This window comes from Prosopis cineraria, unplaced genomic scaffold (assembly GCF_029017545.1).
Source record: "Prosopis cineraria cultivar Desert tree isolate PC_DT_omini unplaced genomic scaffold, ASM2901754v1 PC10, whole genome shotgun sequence".
Taxonomy (NCBI): Eukaryota; Viridiplantae; Streptophyta; class Magnoliopsida; order Fabales; family Fabaceae; genus Prosopis; species Prosopis cineraria.
The window spans coordinates 19,662,072-19,670,392 of record NW_026555341.1 but is presented as its reverse complement, the minus strand read 5'-3'; the positions used below and the strand labels follow the sequence as shown (position 1 = coordinate 19,670,392).

Here is an 8,321-nt window from a genome sequence, read left to right as displayed (position 1 = left end):
TGTAAATTATTTCATTACCTCAACCTTTTATCACACAAAACGGTTACTATGGCTCAACATTAGCTCCACACGTTCTATATGCATGAGGTAGCTCGAGCAACACTCAATCTACACAATCAAGTGATAATCATCAATTATCACTCTAGATAACATTGAATTCACTAGGTTCTAAGTGCCTATAATACCTAAATTCTGTACCTAACCACACTGACTATTTCAAAGTACTATAACCATTCTATTAAACATCCCAACATACCAAATTCATCACCTGATTTCCCACATTATCTCAAAATCTTCAAATTATACCTAAGATTCGTCCAAACCCTCAACAAAAATTTCAATCACCAAAAACCCATCAAAATTAAGGTTAGAGGATTGATTTAACTTCCCAAGACCTTAAATAATCCAATAGGTTCAGTTTAAACCTAAGAGAACTGAAATCAAAGCCCCATTGCCATAAAAGTTAGAAATCTTTGTATAAAAATGAAGGAGAGAGAGTGTGGAACTTGCCCAAGGATCAAGCTCCGAATGCTCCCAATGTGGCCTAGGATCATGCCTTAGCAGTACACGAGCTCCTCTCCATCACTCTCTTGTTTTCCTTCTTTCTTCTTTCTATTTTCGGTTTGTTTTTTGCATCTAATAAGTATTGATTTTACACATGCACGCGATGCATTAACATGCCTGCTGTGGTGCATGGTATAGAAAGTCCCACCAAAATTTAAACTTAATTCCATGCCATGGCCCACTTAAACACCGATATAGCCTCCTCCTAAGGAAATACTGATAATTCTTAATTTAAAAATTTAGGATGTTACATCTTCCACATGAAAGCACTCTAGAACGTAGTGCCTTCAGAAGTGCTCCAAGCTCTTCGTCCTTTAGGAGCGCTTCCACCTAGAGCACTCCCAAAGGCATTTCATTTAAAAAAATAATTTGAAATTTAATATTATAATACAATTTTTTATTAAATAATTATTATATTGGTGTTAAATGATAACAAATTAAATAATATTTAAAAAGTACTTTAAGTTATTAAATAATTAGACATTAAATTTATAATAAATTTAGAAATTTAAAATTAATTAATTGGCTAGAAAATTAAAATACTAAATAAAATTATAATATAATATTTCATAAATTATTCTCATTAATATCTAAAATAATTATAATACTTCAATTAATAACATAAAATATAAAGTAATTAACACTAAATTAAATTATTAAGAAATTATAGTAAAAAATTTTAAAGGGTCTCGGAGCACTTCATGTTCTCTGAAAGATCATATTCTTTTAGAGTGCTTTCAGGAAGAAGCGCTTTGAAAAGATATATAATTTTAAAATAATTTTATTTTTTTAGTCTTTTAGAATGTTTTTTATTGAAAGTGCTTGGGAAGAACTAACCTTTTAAAGCGCTTTTTTTAATAAGCGCTTTGCTATATTCTACCTCATTTTTTAGGAGCATTTTTAAAGTAAGTGCTTCTATATGGGTACTTCAATAAGTCTATTTTGCAATAGTGTCATTTTCCCAAAGGTATTTTTGCTTTGCGGAATTGGTCAATGAGATTCGAAAGAACCTGGTGCTTCTTATATGGATCAAAAGATTGTGCAAAAACATTTATATATATATATATATATATATTTTATAGCGGCAATGAATTTTGAAGTACTAAAAGGCTGGGGAAGGAAGGTAGAAGAACAAGAGTGTGTGTTTCTTTTTCTATCAAACAGGGATGTTTTAGTCAATTCAGGAAAAAAAACCGCATTCACCCCCAATCCTTTGAGACTTAATAGATATTTAGTGATGTCATAGTACCTTTGGGAATTTTGAATGCTTTTGTGGACTTCATAGTAATTTTCGCATGTTCTTTTAATAAATTGAGCAAATGAAAAGTTGCTCTAATGCACTAATAATTATTTTAAATTTGCAGTGGAATGCTCTTTTGACAATAATTTGGCATAGAAACGATCAAAAGAAGCTTTTAGCCTTTGACACTATTATTAGTTCCAAGGCGCATCATCTCCATTAAATGATCATGAACCAATACTTCTTCTTCTTCATTCCATCGCTGAACATTTCTCTATTGAGAGCTTTTGCAGTTTCTGTGCTCTAATTTTCTGGTATTTTTAATTCTTCCTTTAATCTAAGATTGTTTCTTTCTTATAATTATTTTCTTCTTCTTTTATTTCACCTCAACTCAATTTTTTTTTCTAAATCAAATTTTTTAAACAGAAACAGGAGATTTCCCTCTCATGGAAAGCATCCCCAAACCAGCTGCTCTGCACAGGTAATACCTTTGGCGTTTGGTTTTTCATTGTGTTTACATATATGTGTGTATCTTCTGCGTTATAACTTCTTACACTTCTGTTTTGTTTTCCTTGAATTCCTCCAGTATTTGAGAGTTAAGGGGAAATATTTAATTAAATCATGCATAGACTAAAATATTTGGTGTTTCTGATTGTATTACGATAAGCAATTTGTTTATCAAGTCGATTTTTGGATAACTATAAATGGTTTAAATAGATATTAATGGAAATAGTAATTTTTTAATAGATAATTATAAATTACATTCCTATTCTCTCTTTTAAAAAATATAAAATATTTTTAATTCAATTATACACCTCAGTAAATTAGTTAATTCTCTTTAAATGAACACCATTTTTTATGTTTTCCTTTATTTAATAGAATACCTTACCTTAACGTAAATTGTTAGAGTTTTTATTGAGAGAGATGCCTATATTTAGTGTCCAATCAATTTCACCAATGGTCAATTAAAAAAAAAAAAGATGAATGGTTGAATGTTTTTTGTTAAAGACATATATTTTTTTTAAATATTAATTACACATTAAATATTTTATATTTTTTAATATCTAATTATAAAAAAATAATTTATATTTTTAAACAGAGAGAGTGTCCATTTTCTTATAATTCTTATCTATCTCCTATAATATCTAAACCTTATGATAAAATTAAATGTTTAAATGTAAGTAATGATCGATAATATCTCATGTTAGATAAAATTAAAGGTTTCATATCAGATTTGGACTATTTAAATTTTAAATATTTTTTATTTTAGGAGTAAACTAAAATAAAAAATAAGATGTTCACAATCAATTCATAAAAACAATTATTTAGATAAAAATATAAAAATAATAAGATTTAAATGGCCTAAATCAAAATATTAACAAAGATCAGTTAACAAAATAGTCACTGTACGTTTTAGCTTTGATAATACCTAGCTCGAAGAATTGCAATTAGATACTGGATAACGGCCCACAAAAATTCAAAGAATGAAATAATCTATTAGCTTTATTAGCGAGGGATGGCCATGTCTACAGTAAATGAACAGTTCTCTATCTGTTGCCTATTTTTTTCTTTTTGTCAGAGCTCCATCTATTGTCTTCATTAGTTGCACGTTTCAGGTCGCATGTTCCAATTCTCCATCTATTATACTATTATAATTATAATATAATATTATGATATTGGTGATAGAGATTCAAATATTGTAGTGTTAATATTATTATAATATTTGATGGTTCCTATTGTTTGTTTTTTCCTCATCTCAACTAATATTTTATATTTTATTCTGAATCTAACTACTATAACACAAAAAAGGATGGACAAAGGGGGCTGATCTTGCATCGACTGGATAGATTAAATGGAAAGGTCGGTAGGTCAATTGGTAGGATTTCAACAATTTTTGAATTCTCGGTAATTTTCGTGTTGCCATTTCGCACCACCAGGTGAAATTTTAAATATATTGTTTGCCCAGTGTGGTCGTATGTGCAGAAAAATGAATAATCAATCATCAAATTCCTATATAAATTTGGAATCTTCCTATGAACAGTAAATGAATAGTGGCACCAATGTGAATTTTTTTTAATCATCAAGTACTCAGATACATTTATCAAGAACATTCCATAGCCTCGGTCCTTTAAGTATTTCCCCTATTTAACTTCTCGGCACCTCTCTAATTTCCATTAGCAAGTTCTCGTGATCATTTACTTCCCTTAGTCGATCTGAATTTTGTCCACTACTTTGCCACTTCTTCTCCTTTAATATCCTCCATTTCTCATGCATCCACGCTAGGTACGCCCTACCCGTCCCTCTATAGGTGTGGATGCGGAAGAGGATCCTTCAATTGCCCCTTTTTCGGTAGGAGTCATCCGTTTGTGACTATCAACGAGCACTTCCATTCACTCAACTTGATGGTAAAAGCTTCGTAAACCAAGGGTGACATTGGAATCCACCTTTTAATCCAAGACCTTCACCACCTTACCATCCGAACCCATGATGGCGGAGAAGCGTCCATAGTTACTTACCCTTCACTGTGAGACAAATCTATGTCCAACTTTTACTTCGTTGGTGGATGAGAATGGTTGGGTTCAGGTGTTTTGGAATGTGTGGTCGTTTGTCAACTGAAATGCTTCACCAGGTAGAGGACAAAATGATGTTCTATGTGATATTAAATCTCAAGGAAATTAAATAAAGACTTCTGCTTGGCATGTTATATGGATGAGTCCATGTTCAATATTATATAAGTTATGAATAGCTTTTCCATATCCTGATTTCCTCCATTATGGGGCCTGTTTAGCCATGATGTAACTCTTTTATCTCCAACTTTCTTGTCAGATTCTCAAATTTAGCTCCTAGCATGGCTTTGGCCAACAAGTCTGGTACTTGAAATTATTAGATGAGTGAAGAAGTTTAACAGTATTTTTTTAAGCTTTTTCTTGATTAAGTTTTTTATCAAGCTCCACACGTTTTGTTCTGTCAAGGTATACAAAGTTATTTAGTATATTGATGATTGGGGCCATGTTATTACATTGATAGTTTCGTGGGTGCTTCAATAGCAATGCTTAATTTACTAGGAAGACATTTTCCTAGTGTATCTTCAAGCACCTTAAGATTCTGATGATAGAAAAAATGCCCTTCTCTATAGGTCTCTATTTATAAACTGGTTAACAAGTCAGAAATTGACATATCACCTCATATGAGACAAGCCGATTAGTTTCCTTACATATCTTTTGTATCTCTTGGTGTCTATCTTCTTTGAAGCACATCTTATGCATAGGTTCAATTGGAGTCTCTGCTGGCTTTCAAGCCAGCATGTAGTCTCTTCTAGAAGATTCAAGGTATATTTTATATGTGATCAATTTTTTTTTTAAACTGGCAAGTTCCTTATATATGAAATTCTTTAGGTCAGTGAGAAACTTAATCCCAAACTAATTTTCAAGGGTTCATTTAAGCCGCATGATTTCTTCTAAAATCATGAGTCATTATGATATCATCGACATGGATAATTAATCAAAACAGCAATTTTACTTTTAGGGTATAACTTAGTAAATAGAGTATGGTTAGTTTTTTCTTGAATATAACCATAGCCTTTATTCTTTTGTAGTCTTTGTGAACTTTTTAAGCCTTGGTTATAACCAAACTTTGTTGCCATCCAGCTCTTATAGGTTGGATTATTCACTAATGGACAATATGCTTGGTAATTAGATGTTGAAAGTCACTAATAAAGGCTTATGATATTAAATATTTAATATTTAATATCTAGGTATTTATCCATTAAGTATTTTATCTATTAGATATTTTGTCTAATTTTTTATCATCTTATCTTCTAGAGTTATTAAATAGATTTAAACTAGCTTTATTAGAGCTAGAGAAGCAAGCTTAGTTCCTCAAAATCTCTATACATATGATGCTGAATAAAATAATATGGCTGAGAAAATTGCTTGAAAACTCAGTCATTTCAACAAAAGGCTAGTCTATTAGTTGCCAAATTTAGTTCTGTATTTTTTTCGTTATCCCATTGCATGGAAGTGCTTGGAAATATAAATATCAACATTGTTTGTTGATTTTATTCTTTTCCAGTTTTTGTTCCATTTGTTCTTTGGCTGTTATGGAGAAACTTATACTACCAAGACAAAAGAAACTTTGTTGACAGTCTCTTTACTTCAGGAAAATCTAATCCATGATGATAACGAACTTATTTTGTTGGCATCTCTTGGCGATTCATTGGAGTATGTTGAAGACTCTATTGCAAGGTGAGTTTTCCGTCCTCTACAATCCTTAGAACAATGTTTTATCTTGTTCAAGAAAGTTTATGTGAGTTAGTAGGAAAAACTATTACTGTATGCATATCTTATGCTATAACCATGAGAAATTGAGGAGTTTAATTTCAAGTTTGATCTTGAACGAAATATAAATATCATACAGGGGCCTTGTGGAAATGGATAAGCTTTTTGAGATCCAATCATTATTTTGAAAACAGAATGCTGTTTTTTGTCACTAGCCCATTGGATTGCGTTTGTTGGATAAATTGTTTCCTATAAGGGGAACTTTGTTCTGCAACTTCTGGTTATTGGCAGCTAATTAACTTGCCTTTTTATTATAGCATTTGGTTCATGGCTTTATTCTTTTTACTTTGTATTGATACCCTTTCATATGAATATGATAGTGATTTTCTATCGTTGTAGGGCTTTAGCAGTTTTATAGAATATGATAAGTTCATCATGTACACCTTGCTTGTGTAAATTCCTAATTCCAAATTGTAAAGCGATTTCAAGATAGTTTTCTTTTCCTTGTTTTTCTTTACTTCTAGGCCGTGAAGAACAAATGATCCACTTGGATTGACCTACAAGTGTGAGAATTTGTCAAGGAATAGCAATGGGATTGGCTTATCTTCATGAAGAATCATGACAGAAAATAGTATATAGGGATATTTAGGTAACTAATGTCTCGCTAGATAAGGATGTGAATGCCAAGATCTCTGACTTTAGTTTAGCAAATTAAGCTCAATTAAGATGATAATACCCATATTAGCACCCGAATAGCTAGAACAATGTATTATGCCATATTAAATTCTATATTTGATTGCTCATTAACAGAATTTATCTTCACCATGCACTTCCTCTATGATGTATGATCTGCTATTGCATGAAGCCATTCTCATTCAAATAATCCTAGAAACATCAATATTTCATTTGTTTAGTAAAATCACTAATTTGTGGGTGTTGCATATTCTCTTTTCAATAGTTACATGGCTTCTAAATATGTAATGAGGAGTTAAATGATGAACAAAGCATATATTTATAGTTTTGGAATTGTTACTTTAGAAATTGTTTGCAGAGAGAACAACACAAATTATAGACAAAGTGTTTTAATTTATAATAAATATAAAATAATTTATTGATTATGTGTATGTTTTAAAAAAATACATCAATCACGTGTTGAGACATTTCTAACCCTTAAAAAATGTATCACACTTTTGAATGGCTATTACAAAGAAAAATTAATGAATGCCTTGAATTTATAATATTTTTTAAAGGTTTTTTTTAAATAAAAGTGCTTTATTTACTAGGCATGAAATATTTTTGCAGCCATGGCAAGATGGAAGCAAGTTACTCCCTCCATTCAAAAATATAAGACATTTTTTAAGGAGTTGGATGTTCAAAAATATAAGGTATTTTTAGTTTTTTGATGTATAATTATTGACTTTTTTTCAAAAATGTCCCTATTGATAATAACTGTATATTTATTGTAGGGTATTTAATAGAGATAAATATGAAAAGATAGAGTTAGTTGAAAAATAAGTAACTACTACTTTATTAAAAGATGAGATTCGGTTAAAAATACCTTATATTTTTGAACGGAGAGAGTATATTTTTTTGAACAGTAAATTACAAATATCATATAGCTTTCTTATTTGTTTTGATACTCTTCTAGCACTTCACTAAATTATTATGATACAAGAAATTGAATAATTTATTTAATATTTTACTAATTAAATAAGACATTAACAATTATAAGTTCCTCCTTAAATTAGTTTGGTTAATTGCAAATAAGTTTACAGAAAAAAAAGCCTAAATGATATTAATCCATGATAAAAGTAATAAGGTATCCTAAAAAATGATCAATGTTGTATTATAAGATATATTTGAGAACACTGAAAATAAATTATAATTTTTTTTGTTATAGTATACACTGGTTACTTGCTTAACTTTCTTGCTTATAAATTATATTTGTCTGTCATAATTAATTATGATTAATTGATTATATTATTTACATTTTTCATTTGTACGTCCAATTAATTGCAGATAATGTGGTCCAGCTAAAGACCACATGCTTAATTCCGGGGAAAAAAAAAAACTAAATAACACAAACGTTGTTGACTCAAAATTATTGGCATATAATAATAAAGATATTTTACAATAAAACTTATCCTACGAGAAGATAACTTTAAAAACATATATATGAATTTAATTAAATAATATTTTATCTGTACATTGCGCGGGGTGAACACTAGTTATTCTTGTTG

General features: G+C 29.9%; 1 long non-coding RNA gene across 1 annotated transcript; it reads left to right on the top strand.

The window, feature by feature from the left end:
• The first annotated feature begins 2,001 nt into the window (after window positions 1–2,001).
• Window positions 2,002–7,007, top strand: LOC129284402 (uncharacterized). The gene is made up of 4 exons (XR_008586858.1): window positions 2,002–2,118; window positions 2,231–2,285; window positions 5,963–6,048; window positions 6,606–7,007. It is a non-coding gene; the product is annotated as an uncharacterized LOC129284402 (long non-coding RNA).
• The last annotated feature ends 1,314 nt before the right edge of the window (window positions 7,008–8,321 follow it).